The following is a 19,473-nucleotide window of genomic DNA, read 5'->3' on the forward strand; positions in this document are numbered from 1 at the left end:
TTGTTTGAAATAATCCATTACTTCCAAAGTTGTAAAGTCTTGATCAAGCTCTAGCTCTGTGAACACCACAACTTGGCTGACCATTTTCCACAACCAACCTTTCATTCTTACATTTTTTCAGACATCAGTGTCCATATGGTGTAACTAGGAAGTGGAATTTCTTGGTATTCTTAAACGTACTGAAAAGTACTAATTTATGACTATGTATAGAGCAAAACAATAGAAGTAATATATGTTAAATATAAGTAAAAGTGGAAAAAATGGTTATTTAACTATCCTGAATATGTCCGCAGATGTAACTCAGATAATAATAAAAAAATTCCCACGTACCAAAATAAAGGCCAGTAAAAACAGGAAAGAATTTGTTTAATAGTGGACTGTGGGTGAAAAGAAGATGGTCATAAAACAGTAACCTGAATACAGCCCTCATTTCTGTCACCTACTTTTGACAGTTTGCATAAGGACTAGCCAATATTTCAGACCTTGCACACAACAAACTTTGCTGCCAAAACATTCCATTAAGGGAAGAGCTGGCTTGAGTGAGGAGATAGTAGTTCTTCATCCCTAAGCCCTGGGCATGTGGGGGCAGAAAACATGCAACATCTGTTAAAGAGGTTTAAGGAAAATTGTTTCTCTCTCTCATGCATCAAGATTAGGAGGTATGGCATCTTGTAACAGTGACTAACTGCTGCCCTTGGCTGTAGAACTCTACAGTCCCTATTTAGAAAATCTGTCCCTCAACATTCCATTTCATTGCACAGTAAATAAGGTCTTTGAATAAATAATCTAGTCTTCTTTGCATTTCCTTTTGTGGTTTATTGTAAAGTTTGCTACATGTTTTCACAGAATCACAGAATGATTGGTTGACCTTTGGAGGTGACCTTGCCCAACTCCCCTGCTCAAACAGGGTCACCTAGAGCAGGTTGCCCAGGACTATGTCCAGAGGGCTTTTGAATATCTCTAAGGAGGGAGACTCCACAATCTCTCTGGGCAACCTGTGCCAGTGCTCGATCACCCTCACAGTAAAAAGTGTTTCCTTATGTTCAGAGGGAACCTCCTGTGTTTCCAGTTTGTGCCCGTTGCCTCTTGTCCTCTCACTGGACAACACTGAAAACAACCTGGCTCTGTCCTCTTTACATTCCCTCTTCAGATATTTGTCTCTCTCAGCCTGTCCTCATAGTAGAGATGCTCCAGTCTCTTCATCGTCTTGGCTGCCCCACAGCAGACTCTCTCCAGTTGCTCCCTGTCTCTCTTGCACTGGAGAGCCCCCAACTGTACACAGTACTCCAGTACTCAGCAGAGAGGTCTTTTAAAATTTAGAATTTTAATTCTGTCTAAAGTTTAACTGCTTAGTAAGCATGAATTTCAGGAAGCTTGTAATTTGTAAGCTATTAGTTGTATGTCAATTAATTGCAAGAAATTTCTGATGTAATTAATTATTTAATGTTTTAAGAGGTACTGCATGATTTAAGCAGACAATACAATCTTATCACTTAGAGGGTTTAGGAATTTGAATAGACTACCCAAGGCTGTCATTAGTAGCTGAGTGTGTGGTTGGCAATGACATAGACTCATTGTTGGCAGAAAAAGAAAATACACATTGTCATTTTTCCAAAACTACTGTGGATTTTCAATTGCTGAGTTGGTTTTGTTTTGTTTTGTTTTGTTATTTTCCTTGAATTTCCCAACATAAATAAAATAATTGAAGGCTAAGGTTTTTTGATGACGACAACCCATGGAAATCACATTTCTTACAAAGGTATTGTTTAGAAGGAACTGGCCTAGTGCAACTCCCCTGCCCAGTTCAGACTGAATTGGCATTACTTATCAACACCAATTATTAGCTAGGGAAACTGGATTCTCACAGTGGTTTAAGGTTTGCAGATGGAGTGGAAAGGCAGCTCAAGAAAAAAAATAAATATATATGGATCTTTCCTTTCCATTGCATACAAACACAAAAAAATAGCAGATGAACTTGGACAGCTTCAATTTATATTATGTGACCTTCACTTATTTGGCATATTTGGAATGTGACTGAGATAGCATCCTAGTAATTTATGAGTTGGTTTAGCATGAAAATTGAATTGTCTGGGAGCTGATCCTTCTAAGCACTAAAAATAGACAAGACCACTTTTCAAGCTATGCTAAATACTGTCTCTGAATGGAAAGCTGTGTTTATCTGAAAGCTGAAATCCAAGACAGAAATGGACTAAGTGTGCTGATTGTTTTCCTTACGCTGCACACAACAGATAATCTCTGCTTATTTGTTTGTGTTTCTTTTGCACTTATTAGTAGGTATTGCATAGAAAAATGTCAGGGCACCTGATTTTGCTTGAGAGGCATGGGACACCCATAGGCTATGGTAGCTATGTCAGCAAGAACTAAATAATGCAGCTCCTCCCCAGGGCTTGGGGTTTTTTAGGCAACAAGAATGGAAGTGCTCAGCACCATCATTGGCTCTGTATACAGAGCTGCATTGACCACACTGCTCCTCCTCCTGCCCTTAGTCGCTTCCCTGTGCCTCTCATCAGCTGGTAGTATCATCTGAGTGGCTCTTCTTATTTCCAACAACTGTGTGTCTTTGTCATTTCATTAGAACCTGTCTCTAGGAAGGACTTTGGGAACAAACTCACTAAATTTTGTCCATAATATCTGTGCACAAAGGAACAGAATCCCTAGGGTTTCCTTGATGAGAGAGAGATATGGAAATAAAAGTCGTGGAAACAAAATTCCACATGTAGAAAAGTTCAGGATATTGGAGAGCACCTTGCAAAATCAAGCCTTTCTTTGCTACTCCATTATACATGAGCCAGAAATACAAACTTGGCCTCCTCCAAATATCACTGAATTCAAGAGGCTGACTTCCCAAATCAGACCTTTTTTATGCCACATTGATACAAGGTGGGCCAATTTTATGTCTCTCTGAATCACTTAATCTTCCACTAGTATTGTAAAGCATGAGGAGAGTAATACTCATAATTAACAATTGTGTCACAGTCTATAAAAAGCTCTCTGCTTGGGAAGCAGATAACTGAGCAGAAATGAGCCAAACCCATGCTGTTAAGGGCCCATTGTTCTTATGCTGAACAAATACGAACAAAAGGTGGAAAACTTCTAGGAAAAAAAAAAACAAAAACCAAACCTGTAAAAGCCTAATGATAGTTGATAGAAGTTTGGCACATTCAGATCTGACTTCTGATTCATCCATGTATAAATGCCACATTTAACTTCTAAAGAGAACTGTAGCTTTATCTCTACGTTAGTGACAGTCATAGATCTAACACTTAGCTTTATCTATTAATACATACTTCCAGAAAAACACCCCTATCCCAGACTTTGACCTTAATTTAAGGCATGGCTGCTATTTTCAGAAATTGGGTACTTCAGATTTTGTCCCCTAGTCACGCAGAATGTGACTCAGATATTCACAAACTTGACTGAGAGGAGCAGCACTACTCTCTTACAATTAAAATTAAAACTCTTCTGTACTTAAAGGAATGAAATAAAATACTGTCTATCTAACTGTCTGTCTATCTCATGGGGCTAGAAAGTGAAAGAAATTTAGACAAGTGACTGTTTCAGTGCTACATTTCATCTCTTTTCATATTATTAACTACTATTTTCCCCACAATAACCGATCATAGAGACATTGTTACCTCTGAATCCCAAGTTCCTGACACTTAGTGTGATTTTCCCTTATCCAAAACTCTGGCTTTGATTATGAGATCAGGAAGAGAGAATAGCATCTTTTTCGTCAACCATCATTACTGCATCAGCAGAAAGTAAATAGATATCTTAAATTGTATCACTCATAAGATCAGTTGTGCCTTTTAGTAAACCACTGTACAGTAGGTAAATCTTCCAAAAGGTACTAAAGGACCACAACTGTAACTGTGCAGTTATATGGTTGTCTTGGTTTCAGCTGAGATGATAGAGTTAATTTTCTTTCTAGCAGCTGGTATAGTGCTGTGTTTGGATTTAGGATGAAAATAATGTTGATAACACTGATGTTTTTAGTTGTTGCTAGGTAGTTGTAGTGCCTGCACTAAGTCAAGGACCTTTCAGCTTCCCACGCCCTACCAGGTGCACAAGAAGCTGGGAGAGCACAGCCAGGACAGCTGGCCCAGACTGGCCAAAGGATATTCCTTACCATGTAACATCATGCTTGGGATATAACTGGGGAAGCTAGCTGGGAAGTAGGATTGCTGCTTGGAAACAGGCTAGGCATCAGGTTGGGTTTTTTTAATGCATGTGGTGAGCAATTGCATTTGTGCATCACTTTTGTTGTTGTTATTGTTACTATTATTTTTGTTGTTGCTGCTGATCTCTTCCTTTGTTATCCTATTAAACTGTCTTTATCTCAACCTATGAGGGGTTTTTCCAGTGTTCTCCCCATCCCCTTGTTGGGGGGAGGGGTGAGCAAGTGGCTGCATGGTGCTCAGTTACCGGCTGGAGTTAAACCATGACAATGGTTCTTCCCTGTTTATTACAGGATTACCTATATTATTATTTATATCCTTCCAAACCACAAGAAACCACTGAAGTTAACAGAGTTAAAATTGAAAGGCTCATCAGGCAACCCTGGAGTCCATTAAAGCTCTGCTGCGAAAACATTCAGGCTCAGTCACAACTTACCTGTCCACAGCCTAATGGAAGGTACAATTAGCAAACAACCATCATAGAAACCAGGTGGGCCAGTACTGTGAGAAGCTGCTGTATTCCTGTCTGAATGTAAAGTGATTGTCTTCTCCTAAACCATTCCTAAAAACTATTTAATTAATACAGTCTTTAGAACTATCCATTCCACAGTCCATTTATTTCAAAACTTAACTGTTCCTATAGTTAGAAAATTCTAGGTATGTAATCTGAAATTTCCCTTTTACATTTATGATCTAACAATATCCCTACCATGACTTATTTTTCACCACTAATAAAGAAGCCTAAAGATAAGTAGGAATATAGTTATGCTCCTTATTCAAGTACCTAAAATTAGGAATGATTAATCCAGGTGATGATCCTTACAATATTTTGTTGATATATAAGTGGATGAGTATCTGTAATGCACAAATTCAGGAAGCTTATTTAAAAGGCCACTCACCTTAGACTTTGTGTGTCAAATGAAGGAGAGCTTTTTTCAGAGAATGACTGAGAGAAGCCCTAGCTTCGCTGCTCTGAATTACTCTCTGGTGAAAGCCTTCTCTGTTGACTATATGGAATTAGGTAAGCAAAGTAAGCCACACCTTTCTGTATTCCTGTGTTTTTTTGGGAACTGAAGTTATGCTGACTGATGTAAAATTTCCCAGATATATTACTTTTATTAAAAAAAAAAAAAATAAGGCCCTGTGTTTAGTCTCTTTTAGGTATTGGAACTTTAATTGGCTTTTCCATTACAAAGTATCTGCAATTGCTTCAGACAGTTATCCAAGGAACAGAAAGCTGTCATGTAAGTCTAGCTCAGCTGAAGACACATAAATTGACTGAGCGCACTAATCTGTGCCCTTGCCTCTTGGCCCCGAAGATAGCTGTATTTGTCATCTGATACTTTTAATTTTTATGGACACAGGAGGGACTCAGTGCAGGACATCTCAACACTGTCTTTTAGTAACTTCCACTCTCCAATGAATGTCTTTAAATGAAAACTGGAGCAGCAGTTGCTCAAATCACACTATTCCATTCACAGGAGCTCTTCATACTCCAGTTACTCAAACAGAAACGTAGGTCGTTCCAATAAGCTGTATCACATGCCAAAGCTATATAGTAATAGGCACAGTAGCATTTTTTCCTATGCTTTTGGCAAACCCAAATAGCAATGCTTAGTGCTACCAAGAAAGTCAATAAAGAAAACACCAAATTGGTTCACCATTACCTCCTTATTAAAGTGAACTCACCTTCCCACTGCTTGTGGTCCCTCACTCCAAACTGAGATACATTTGACTGCTGGAATGCTTATAATTCAGAGTAGGAGAATTTCTGAATACACAGTTTGTCTTACATAGTAATGGAGTTTCACAAAACATTTCTGTACTCAATCAAGACCTCCCTCAATCATTTCACTTTTTTGTAAAGTCCAGGAGATCACAGTTACTCAAGTTACTTAAAAATTAGTCTCAATGAAATTTGGGAGCATAGTCTAGACATGCTCAAAGAAGAATAATTATTCTTTTCACTTAAATACTTTAATGAACAATGATGTTTGGAATAAAACTAGATGTGGATTCATTGCCAGAAGTATGGCAAGTCACAACTCTCAGAACTACTGTTACTGGTTGTCTGCAAACTTAGGATGATGTTATTTTCACATGCAAGGTATTTTGCTGTAATTCAGTTCATATCTGCAAATGGTAATGGCATTTCTTCACGTCTCATAATTTGTACATCTACCATGCCTCCTAGAAATGGCAGTTATTTTTTACATACCCAGTCTCCTAATTTGCACATATTTAACCCACCCACATATGCTATCTAGCCTTAATCTAAAGACAATGACTGTCTCTTTTACCGTATTTTAGTTGACTCTTTAGAAACCACTGAGGTTGCCTCCAATGTCCTTGGTTCCGTGCTTGCTATTTCATCCAGGCTGGCTTGTGTCACCAGACAGGATTCATTTGTTGTTTGAGCCACTACATACTGAAAATGTTTGGGTCATATACAGAGAGGCATTCCCAAAATTTCTGGAGAGTGGTATATACATACATCTCCGCACCATCTCTGACCTTCAAGGGTATGAGTTATAGCACCTAGACAGAGACCCTAGCTCCACTATGCAAGCTGTAGAAACTTTTAGTCTTTCCACAGCATCAGCCAAAATGAAAGCTATCTCACACATCATGCCTAGTATGGCAGAGTCATGATTTAGTTGGTCATACTACAGTGAAAGATAATTATACCACTAGGATTTACTTCAAACTTCAGAAAGACTACATTGCTCAAGTCAGCAATCTATGCTCCCTTCATTTTGAATGAGAACTACAACAATGTAGCTCTACAATAGCAAACTTGATGATTGTATGCAAACAAATACAGCAGAAAATTTACAGAACCATACATATGTAAAATATATGAAAAACTTATAACAGTATTTCCCCTTGAAAATGAAGTTAAGACATAAAATGCAATAGTCGTCGTTTTGCCCCAGCCGGCAGCTAAGCACCACACAGCTGCTCACTCACACCCCGCCCCCTGCAAGGGAATGGGGAGGAGAATGGAAAAAAGAACAACTTGTGGGTTGAGATAAAGACAGTTTAATAGGATAACAAAGAAATAATAATGATGATGATGATGATGATGATGATGATGTAATGCACAAATGCAATTGCTCACCACAATGGAAGGAAAAAAAACACAACAACAACCCAAAGACCAATCTGTTACCAAGCAGCAATCCTACTTCCCAGCTAGCTTCCCCAGTTATATCCCAAGCATGATGTTACATGGTAAGGGATATCCTTTGGCCAGTCTGGGCCAGCTGTCCTGGCTGTGCTCTCCCAGCTTCTTGTGCACCTGGCAGAGCAAGAGAAGCTGAAAGGTCCTTGACTTAGTGTAGACACAACAACTACCCAGCAACAGCTAAAAACATCAGTGTGTTGTCAACGTTATTGTCATCGTAAATCAAAACACAGCACTGTATCAGCTGCTAGAAAGGAAATTAACTCTATCTCAGCCGAAACCAGGACAGCAATCATGAATATAATGAAAACGGTTATCTTTTTTAACACTACTATCGTTAACTGACAGCACAGACACTTGAAAGTTGCCTGTAATTTAGTTTCCACAACAGATTAATTTTTTGTATTCTGCATGGCTGATTCCACATATACAAATATCTGCAAGGTTCTTGGCCAGTTAAAGGTATTGCAGGCTGTCAATATCTCACTGGGAGTGAGATGTTCTCTGTTTCACTTCCTGAAGTCCAAACCACAAAATCCCTTATTTTTCTTCCACTCTCTCACCATTACATTTGCATATAGTACAGCTCTGGTGATGTCTGCTGAGATGAGAAGGCTAGCCCTGACAGTCCCCTGGGACTCCTGCTGCTTATAGGGTCAAGTCATCATATCTAGGGACGGTCACCTGTTCTACCTGACCAGTGCTGGTTTCCCCAACACAAATGTCCTCGTGATCACTGCAGCAATGAGAAATTTGAGGAAAGCAAAAAGGTACATCTCAGAAAATGCAGTTCTAGAAGTCATTCCTGCAAAACAGCCCAGTAGAAATCTACAATGAGGAGGATTTTGGTGGATATTGTGGTTTTGATGTTTTTTTTTTTCAAAAGGCAAAAATGTTCTTTAGCAGTTCTTTTTCACAGTTTCTTGCTAAGATATGCAGAAAAATATCTAGACTATATGCACACAAAACAGGAGAAGAGGTGTGTATGTGAAGGACAGGATGGAGCACATTAGGAAGGAAGGATTCACTTTCATAGCCCTACCTCCTGACTCAGTCTTAAGTTGGACATACATTCCTGTCATAAATTTTCCTTCACCCAATTTTAAGCTGCATCAAGGAGCTGCATGTCAGCATAAACCATTGCTAGGGTTTGAATTCATAAATATCAAAAGTTACTGAATCTGCAGACCTCAGGGAAGTAGATTACATTCTATTTATACTCATGGCCAGATTCTAACCTCTACTTTAACAGCCTCAAATTATAGTATGTTTGCTGGCACAAGTAATTTCTCTGTTTACACCAGTTTATGTGAGGTCAGACTGCATATGAGAGAAGAATGAATAGATTAGTGTAAATTTATACTACAGTTTCAAGATATTGAAGCAGAATGTGAAAACTCCCAAATTAAAACTGTTCCAAACAGCGTTGATTTATTTATGATACTTGTGACAAGAGAAGGAATCAAAAAATGACTGCAAGAAAAAAATTTCCTGCATAAAATCTAGTATTGTCTCAGATCAACATTTATAATTTCATTTTTGCCTTATGATATTTTAACCTATATTTAAGGTGCCATCTGAAAGAATTTCTAAGCTTCCAGTAATAAGTCAGCCATCCTTCAGTTACACGAAACCCCATATAAGTACTGTCCATTTAAACACATATATAAAGCTCTTAAATTTTCAAGTGTATGGCATACAAGTCATTTTAGATCAAGCTAATCAGCTTATCAAGTCTGAATCACTTTCCTAAAAGGCTTTGGTTACAAAAAAAGAGTTTTCAAACTCATACAACATAAGTCAACACACCAGCCAGCTGTATATCTAACAAATAATTGAGAAAACAACATTCTTAACTTATTGTAATTTCACATTCTGTATTTTTTAGGATTTTTAAAAATCAATCTACATGAGTGTATCAAAGAAACTGGCAGAGAACATGCATTTTCAATTGCCCAACAGAAATCTTTAAATAACTGAATTACTCCTTTTCTTTACCAAATAGTCACTTCAATAAAATTCAATGCAGGATCTTGGTGGGTTAGTGGATTGTTTGAATCCAGATTTCAGTGCTACTGATGGTTTGCTCAGAGGGGACTAAAGGCAGAGCTGGTGCAGGAAACAAAAATAGCACCCAGTTCCCAAGAGAGAGATACCAGCTTTTCCATGGTCTGTGTTGGGATGCAGGTATCCTGAGACAAGAAGACCACAGTTAAATAGGCTATTCTTTCCCTGATTGTTGCTTTCTGACCATTTAGAAATATAAACATTAGAAGACAGAAGGAAACTGAGGGCTCGCACAGCGCCCAGCTGAATTACAAGCACTTCAGTATATATTTGTTCATCTTTGTTTCTGTGTGGGAGCTAGTCTCAGGAGAGGATTAGTATTCACAATGAAACTCCTGCAGCCATTGGCTTTCCACTGTTATGATACAGGAATTAGTTCCTTTAATGACAAAAAAGATAATGGCCCCTAAAGAAAAAGATGGTTGTAAACTGTACTGCCCAAAGGTGATGGAAATGAAGTCCCTACTTTTTCCTAATAAACACTGCATGACAGGTGCCAGCAGTGCAGTAACGTTCCCAATATGTCCCAGCAGCCACACTGCTGCTTCATGTGTCAAAAATGTCCTAGATGTGAAAAAGAAGTGACCAAATGCTCACTTTGAAGATAATGCCTTCTTTGCAACACTTTGTCCTGCAATGACACCCTGCTCTGTGTGTAATGCAGGATATTCATTGCTCATAAACTCTTAAGTATGTGCAGGATATGTTTCAGAGCTGCTGTCTTTAATCTGCCCCATCAAGCCTGGCAACAGTGTTTTCAGTAAACACATAATGTAGCTACTTTGACGTAATTCTAGCTGTATCTATGTTTGAAAAAGACTAGAGAAAGACTGTTATCAGGCTGTTAGCTTGGTTTTCTATCCTCTAAAGAAGAGAAGGTGTAAGATATTGTGGTGGGTTGACCCTGGCTGGAGGCCCAGTGCCCACCAGAGCCGCTCTCTCACTCCCCTCATTCACTAGACAGGGGAGAAAAAGTATAACGAAATGCTTGTGGGTCGAGATAAGGACAGGGAGAGATCATTCACTAATTGTTGTCACGAGCAAAACAGACTGAACTTAGGAAAATTCATCTAATTTATTACTAAGCAAAGCAGAGTAGAGGAATGAGAAATAAAACCAAATCTTAAAACACCTCCCCCCACCCCTCCCATCTTCCCGGGCTCAACTTCACTCCCGGCTTCAACCTCCGCCCCACCCCCAGCAGCACAGGGGGTGGGGAGTGGGGGTTGCGGTCAGTTCATCACACGTTGTTTCTGCTGCTTCTTCCTCCTCAGGGGGAGGACTCCTCTCATTGTTCCCCTGCTCCAGCATGGAGTCCCTCTCACGGGGTGCAGACCTTCACGAACTTCTCCAACGCGAGTCTCTCCCACGGGCTACAGTCCTTCACAAACTGCTCCAGCGTGGGTCTCTTTCATGGGGTGCAGACCTTCAGCAACAGACTGCTCCAGCATGGGGTCCCCCATGGGGTCACAAGTCCTGCCAGCAAACCTGCTCTGGCATGGGCTCCTCTCTCCATGGGTCCACAGGTCCGGCCAGGAACTTGCCCCAGCGTGGGCTTCCTACGGGCCACAGCCTCCTTCAGGTGCCTCCACCTGCTCCAGCGTGGGGTCCTCCATGGGCTGCAGGTGGAATCTCTACACCCCCTCACCCTTCCTCCATGGGCTGCAGGGGGACAGCCTGCTTCACCATGGTCTTCACCACGGGCTGCAGGGGGATCTCTGCTCTGGCACCTGGAGCTCCTCCTCCCCCTCCTTCTGCACTGACCTTGGTGTCTGCAGAGTTTCTTACATCTTCTCACTCCTCTCTCCGGCTGCAAAAGCTCTCTCTAAGTGTTTTTCTTCTTCTTAAATATGTTATCACAAAGGCACTGATTGGCTTGGCCTTGGCCAGGGGCGGGTCCGTCTTGGAGCCGGCTGGCATTGGCTCTATCAGACACAGGGGAAGCTTCTAGCAGCTTCTCACAGAAGCCACCCCTGTAGCCTCCCCCCCGCTACCAAAACCTTGCCATGCAAACCCAACACAGATATCAATCCCAAGAATTTTCACTAAACACAAATAGATGTTTCAAGCAATTCAGAAAACATTGCTGCTAAGTAGAAAAAAAAATTTCTATCATAAAAAGTTTCAGGTAATTGTTCTGACCTACACTGATAGTTTCATAAGTTTGACTTCACTGTTATTTTGAAAAATGAGGAGCTGATTTCTTAGTTGTGAGCTATAAGAACATCAGCCTCCCACTGAACAACAGAAAACTACAATTCCACTACAATTTCTTTAGAGCTTAGTAAAATGAATAAACTGAAATGTAGTATACATTATTCTTACTGAGCATTCAAGTCCTAATTGAAACTAGCAGATAAGCTTAACAACTAAAACCTAACATTTTTCAGTATGTACATTAAATTCTAACTTTCTATGTCTTCTCATAGATATTAATGTAAATTTCTGTTGAGCCAAATCTTAGACAGAAATCTTGTGCATCTGTTCAGCTTCTTTTTTACACCTCTTGACAAGGCATTAACATTTTAAAGTTGAACACTGATGTGGTTTAGGCCCAGCCAGCAGCTGAGCACCATGCGGCTGCTCGCTCACCCCTCCCCCGGCGGGATGGGGAGGGGAATGGAAAAACAACGGCAAAGCCTCGAGGGTTGGGATAAGGGCAGTTTACTGGGACAGCAAGGGAGAGGGAAACAATCAACAACAGTACTGATAACAGATATTCACAATGGGTGATAACAGAGAACAATTTACTGATGGACCGACTGACCAGACAGCCCATTCCCTAACCCCATGGAAACTGACCAGCCCCCCTTTTATGGTGAGCATGACGTTACATGGTATGGAATAGCCCCCGGCCAGCTTGGGTCACCTGTCCTGGCTCCTTGTGAAATTAACTCTATCCTTGCCAGAACCAGGACAAACACATGCCCCACTCTGGCTTCTGCATAGTGCTGTGGTGCTCAGAAGTGGCTGGAATGTGGTTACCGCATCCTCACTACTCATAGCACATCCCAAGGCAAGTCCTGGATGGATAAGGGTCCCCAAGATGCATCCTTAAGTGCTCAAATCTTTCATATCATGTAAAAAACCAGAACATTTTCACTTACCATAAACAATTAGTTTAATGGTACCTTCTTCTTCCCCTCTCCACAAGGAGGAATTTTAATGAGGCCTTCAACATTTAAAATAAAGATGTGCTAGATCTCTAGTTAATTACAGTAGCTGATTAGTCCAATTAGCTGTCTATTAGAATAAATGATACTCTACTTAAATGCAATGCCCTATTTAAAAAAAAATATCTTTCAATTGAGGATGAAAATCATAAAATAATGGCTGAAATGTTGACCTGCATGGAGCTTTTTTCAACTGTCCTCCTTTCAACTGTTTATTTACTGTCCCTGTATTAGAAAACTCACTTAACCAGCTATCAAAACAAATGTTCTTTTTATAGGCTTTGAACTCAGTTTACTGTACCATCGTTTGTCTAATCAAAGCAGCTTTGTCTATGCCATTTTAATAGAGGTGCCTTTGAAATACTATCAGACCTAACTCCAAAGAGTAATACATGCAGAATGGGTGAAATCCATCTTTTTTTTTTTTTTTAAGTATAATTTGCTTTAGTGTGTGTACAGAGACAGATCTCATTAATTTGGATACACTTTTTTTTCTATTTACTATACAAATTACTTATTTACATTGTATTATGTCCAAAAAAATTTCCTTTCCAGTTAATAGTATCCATCCTAAAATTATGAATGTCACACTAGGTAATTTTAACTGCATTAGTCACTAGAAATAGTGTTGTGGGGCTAAACCCCATAGCCACTCACTTATTTCTCTCCACCTCCTGCAGGATGGGGACAAGAAATGGAAGGAAAAGGTAAAACTTGTGGGTAAGGATAAGAACAGTTTACTGGGACAGCGAAGGGACAGAAAAATAACAATAATACTTATAAAAGAATATACTCTCTAAATTGGAGAGACATGGATTCGATGGATGGACCACTCGGTGGATAAGGAATTGGCTGGATGGTCGCACTCAAAGAGTTGTGGTCAACGGCTCAATGTCCAAGTGGAGAACGGTGACGAGTGGCGTCCCTCAGGGGTCGGTACTGGAACCAGCACTGTTCAACATCTTTGTCGGCGACATGGACAGTGGGATCGAGTGCACCCTCAGCAAGTTTGCCGACAGCACCAAGCTGTGTGGTGTGGTCGACACGCTGGAGGGAAGGGATGCCATCCAGAGGGACCTTGACAGGCTGGAGAGGTGGGCCTGTACGAACCGCATGAAGTTCAACAAGGCCAAGTGCAAAGTCCTGCACGTGGGTTGGCGCAATCCCAAGCACGACTATAGGCTGGGCGAGGAATGGATTGAAAGCAGCCCCAAGGAGAAGGACTTGGGGGTATTGATTGATGAGAAGCTCAACATGAGCCGGCAGTGTGCACTTTCAGCCCAGAAAGCCAACCATGTCCTGGGCTGCATCAAAAGAGGTGTGGCCAGCAGGTCGAGGGAGGTGATCCTGCCCCTCTACTCCGCTCTGGTGAGACCCTGCCTGGAGTACTGCATCCAGCTCTGGGGGCCCCAGTACAGGAGAGACATTGAGCTGTTGGAGGCGAGTCCAGAGGAGGGCCACGAAGCTGACTGGAGGGCTGGAGCACCTCTCCTGTGAGGACAGGCTGAGAGAGTTGGGATTGTTCAGCCTGGAGAAAAGGCGGCTCCGGGGAGATCTAATTGTGGCCTTCCAGCACCTGAAGGGACCTACAGGAAAGATGGTGAGGGGCTGTTTATCAGGGAGTGTAGTGACAGGACAAGGGGTAATGGGTTTAAGCTGAAGGAGGGTCGATTTAGATTAGATGTTAGAAAGAAATTCTTTACTGTGAGAGTGGTGAGGTACTGGAACAGGTTGCCCAGAGAGGTTGTGGAGGCCCCATCCCTGGAAGTGTTCAAGACCAGGTTGGATGGGGCTTTAGTCAACCTGGTCTAGTGGAGGGTGTCCCTGCCCATGGCAAGGGGGTTGGAACTAGATGATCTTTGGTGTCCCTTCCAACCCAAACCATTCTATGATTTTATGATTCTATGATTTTGAGGAAGTTGCTGGGCGCTGGTTGCTGAAGTCAGTTCTAGTACTTTGCACAGTTTCATCAAAGTATACCCTTCATTAATTTTAGTGATTCCCTACTGTAATACCATTGATATGGCATATAGCAATTGTGGTAATGACTTTTACAACCATCTTCTCTAGCCGGGCAGCAATATGTTGCCACAGTGGGGCAGCCCAGATGGGTTTGCCTCTGCGCTGCCAGTTGCTCTGCTTCCACTGCTGTAACCACCCCACGGGGCATTGGCCACCATCCATGAGTCAGTATAGAGGTACAGTGTTGGCCACTTTTTCAGCAATGTCTGAAGCCAGCTGGATGGCTTTTACCTCTGCAAACTGGCTTGATTCACCTTCTCCTTCAGCAGTCTCTACGATTCACCATGTAGGACTCCATACAGCAGCTTTCCACCTCTGATGCTTTCCCAGAATGAGACAGGACCCATCAGTGAACAGGGCACATTGCTTTTCATTTTCTGGCAGGTTATGGGCCCTTTTCAGCACACGTCCCCTCCTCCTCTGGCAATATTCCGAAATCTTTCCCTTCTGGCCAGTCTGTGATCACTTCCAGAATTCCTGGGCAACTGGGGTTTCCTATCCAAGCCTCCTGTGTAATCAGTGCGTCCCACTTACTCCACACAGCATCAGTTGCAGGATGTGTAGAGGGGACCCTCCATTTGAACATCCAGCCCAGCACTGAGAGTCAGGGTGCCAGGAGGAGCTGGGCTTCAGTACCAATCACTTCTGAAGCAGCTCGAACCCCTTCACATGCCGCCAATATCTCTTTTTCAGTTGGAGTGTAGTGGGCCTCGGATCCTCTGTATCCCCGACTCCAAAACCCCAGGGGTCGACCTCGAGTCTCCCCTGGTGCTTTCTGCCAAAGACTCCAGGTAGGGCCGTTCTCCCCGGCTGCGGTGTACAGCACATTTTTTACATCTGGTCCTGCCCGGACTGGCCCAAGGGCTACTGCATGAACTATTTCTTGTTTAATTTGTTCAAAGGCTTGTCGTTGTTCAGGGCCCCATTTGAAATCGTTCTTCTTCCAGGTCACCTGATAGAGAGGGCTTACAATCAGACTGTAATTTGGAATATACATCATCCAAAAAACCACAACACCTAAGAAATCTTGTGTTTCATTCTTCTTAGTCAGTGGAGACACAGCTGCTATTTTGTTATCACATCCATTGGGATCCGACAACATCCATCTTGCCATTTTATTCCTAAAAACTGGATCTCCTGTGCAGGTCCCTTGGCCTTACTTCATTTTATGGTGAAACCAGCTTTCAGAACAATTTGAACTATTTTCTTCCCTTTCTCAGAAACTTCTTCTGCTGTGTTCCTCATACGATGATATCATCAATGTATTGCAAGTGCTCTGGAGCTTCACCCTGTTACAGTGCAGTGTTGGTCAAAGCTCCTGTAAGAATGGTCTGATGTGATTTGGTTCTGGAGGACATAATAAACTGAGTTCTTATTTCTCCACAACAGTGTGTAAAAGAGGTGACTGCAGTGAAACAACACACCTCAGCTGCTCATGAGGTTAAGCCAAGATATTTCTCTCACTGAGAACCCTGGCCCATCACCCTCCAAATGCTTTAAAGAACTGGAAAAATAAAACTCTTATTACTAACCAAAGGCATTATGCACTGATATCAATCCACATCCTCATTTCTGAAGAAATGATTCAGCTTTCTCGTGGATGCTCAGTGTTAGACCAAGGGGACTGTAAAGAGAGTACAGAATGTTTGAATTGAATACTAAAAGTATAAGAGGTTTTTCTTTTCTTATTTTTTCCCCCTTCTGAAAATAAGGAAAATAGTGTCATTAAAGTTGATTTTATCAGGATAGCAACCTTAGAAAATATTGGAAGATGAGAAGCTAACAACGATGCAACTTCTTACTAACTCAAGTCTCAGATTTTATACCTTCTCAATGCAAGGTTGTTACTATATTTATCACTTACTTGTAAGATACGTAGTCTTCAACAAAAGTTCCTGCAAATTACTATTAATAACAACACTTTTTTTTCCCTAATGAATCTCCCCAAAACTTGCTTAAAATACATCATGGACTTGAATATTCAAATATGATGAGATAAATGTTCCCAAAGTTATTTCTAATCACATAAAATATTAACTCCTTAATTTACGAGGAAATTCCTGGATTATTTTTTGAGGAAAACAAGGATTTTCAACATTGTACATCTTTCAAGAAAGTAAGATTCTTTCTGCATATTCTTTAATATATTGCAATGAAAGACACAAGGCAAAATTTTCAGTTAACCAAGACTCAATCACATTATTAATTTTAAACACTAATAAATTTTTTCCACCTTTGAATGATGATTAATAGACATATACCACCTTATAACATCTTGTGTAATTATAGTTTAGGGAAACAATGATGGGTAAATGGGTGAAGGTTCAGGCAGAATTCTTTTCCTCCCTCCTCATCCTTTGAATGCAGAGTTCAGATAAAGAAAGAGTATTTTTTAGAAGTAAAGCTATCCAAAGAATCACAGAACCCTAGGGGTTGGAAAGGACCTCTGGAGATCATTTAGTCCAACCCCCCTGCTAAAGCAGGATCACTTAGAGCAGGTTGCACAGGATCACGTCCAGGTGGGTTTTGAATATCTCCAGAGAAGGAGACTCCACAACCTCTCTGGGCAGCCTGTTCCAGTGCTCGGTCACGCTCAGAATAAAGAAGTTTTTCCTTATATTGAGATGGAACTTCCTGTGTTCCAGTTTGTGCCTGTTGCCCCTTGTCCTGTCGCTGGGCACCACTGAAAAGAGTCTGGCCCCATCCTCTTGGCATCCACCCTTTAGATATTTATAAGCATTGGTAAGATCCCCTCTCAGTCTTCTCTTCTCCAGGCTAAAAAGACCCAGGTCTCTCAGCCTTTCCTCATGAGAGAGGTACCAGTCCCCTGATCATCTCTGTAGCCCTCCGCTGGACTCTCTCCAGTAGTTCCCTGTCTGTCTTGACCTGGGGAGCCCAGAACTGGACACAGTACTCCAGATGGGGCTTCACCAGGGCAAAGTAGAGGGGGAGGATAACCTCTTTCAACCTGCTGGCCACACTCTTCTTAACGCACTCCAGGATACCATTGGCCTTCTTGGCCACGAGGGCACATTGCTGGCTCATGAATGACTTGTCCACCAGGACTCCCAGGTCCTTCTCTGCAGAGCTGCTTCCCAGCAGGTCAGCCCCCAACCTGTACTGGTACATGGGGTTATTCCTCCCTAGGTGCAGGACCCGACACTTGCCTTTGTTGTTGAATTTCATTTGGTTCCTCTCCGCCCACCTCTCCAGCCTGTCCAGGTCTCGCTGAATGGCAGCGCAGCCTTCTGGTGTGCAGCCACTCCTCCCAGTTTTGTATCATCAGCAAACTTGCTAAGGGTACACTCTGTCCCCTCGTCCAGGTCATTGATGAACATGTTGAACAAGACTGGACCCAGGGCTGACCCCTGGGGCACACCGCTAGCTACAGGCCTCCAACTAGACTCTGCGCCGCTTATCACAACCCTCTGAGCCCTACCATTCAGCCAGTTCTCAATCCACCTCACTGCCCACTCATCTAACCCACACTTCCTAAGCTTACCTATGGGGAGGTTATGGGAGACAGTGTCAAAAGCCTTGCTGAAGTTGAGGTAGACATCATCTACTGCTCTTCCCTCATCAGATTGGTCAGGCGTGGTTTCCTGACATCATCATCACTACACAGTACTTTCCACATGGTCTTTTTTACACCTGTGATAACACGAAAGACAAAGACAGAAACCCAAAATGTCTTAAGTTATTGGTTGATAAAAAGGAGAATCCGGAAAAGCAAAATCAGTTCTTCATTACTCCCTTAGTAGCGCACTGGTCCCAGCACGAGCTGCAATTACTGAAGGCCCACTTTCTAAATAGGGACAAATCTTCAATTCAAAATTGATTTCAGTGTCTTTGGAGGTGTGAAGAAGCCACACACACACACACACAAATTAACCACAGTAACTTTCAACTCCAAGGAGAGGATTATATGAAAAAGAAGCAGCTTTCTGAAAGCAAACAAAAAGGAGCAGCTAAAAGGGTATAAACGCTTATCCATGATAGGAAGACTATTAAAAAATACCATTATTTGAAGCTCACAGTAATTGTATAAAAATTTTCAAGACTATATTAAAAGAAGGGGAAAAAAAAGATGTTGCTTTTGAACTGCAGAATAAAAGAGACTATTAGAAGTAAAAAGCCTCTTGCACAAAGCTGTAGTTATCACTTAATTAAAGAGGGGAAATAATGCCAACGAGCTATATTTAAAACAATAAAAGAGGATTCTGAAACTTAGCATGCTGTCTACATACAAAAATGGCCACACACCCCTCCAAAAAAACCCTACTTTCTGAAACATATCAAAAGGAACCCACCAAAGAACCTTTAAGGTCCATAGATCCCTGAGCTGTAAACAGGGAGCTGATGCCACAAAAGAAAAGGGCACTATGTGAGACCCCTCTGTCAAGCAGAACATTTTCTTGAACAGTTTGTCTACAGGTACCTTCCCTTGATTTTACCCATTTCCATGTCTTCCTGCCAGCTCACAGTGATCACTAAAATGCAACATGTACCTAGCACTATTATTAAAAAACACCAAGGACTTAAAAATTATCACTTTATAATCTCATTTGGAATGTCTTAAATCTTCCATGCAGAAGGGTAGGATACCAGTTGATCCACCAGATACATTCCTTTGTTGAGCTGTTTCAAACTTTACTAACAGCTTTGACATAACTCTTGAGGAACTAATACTTCAGAAAATCAGCTCATAAGCTAGAGGCTACATTCTCAATTTGCTATGGCTCTAGCATGCTCTTCAGCAATGTTGGACCGCCATACTTTAAACATTTGATGCATCCCAGCACATCTGGCCCTCCATCAGCTGGCT

At 41.5% G+C, this 19,473-nt stretch overlaps 1 long non-coding RNA gene across 1 annotated transcript in view; it reads right to left on the minus strand.

Moving 5' to 3' along the window:
• Positions 1-19,473, minus strand: part of LOC129211777 (uncharacterized) — an 89,658-nt gene that overhangs the window by 46,279 nt on the left and 23,906 nt on the right. The window contains exon 2 of the long non-coding RNA XR_008578971.1: positions 18,151-18,299. This is a non-coding gene — a long non-coding RNA (uncharacterized LOC129211777). The remainder of the gene's footprint in view (positions 1-18,150; positions 18,300-19,473) is intronic.

This window comes from Grus americana, chromosome 12, assembly GCF_028858705.1.
Source record: "Grus americana isolate bGruAme1 chromosome 12, bGruAme1.mat, whole genome shotgun sequence".
In the NCBI taxonomy this organism is placed as follows: Eukaryota; Metazoa; Chordata; class Aves; order Gruiformes; family Gruidae; genus Grus; species Grus americana.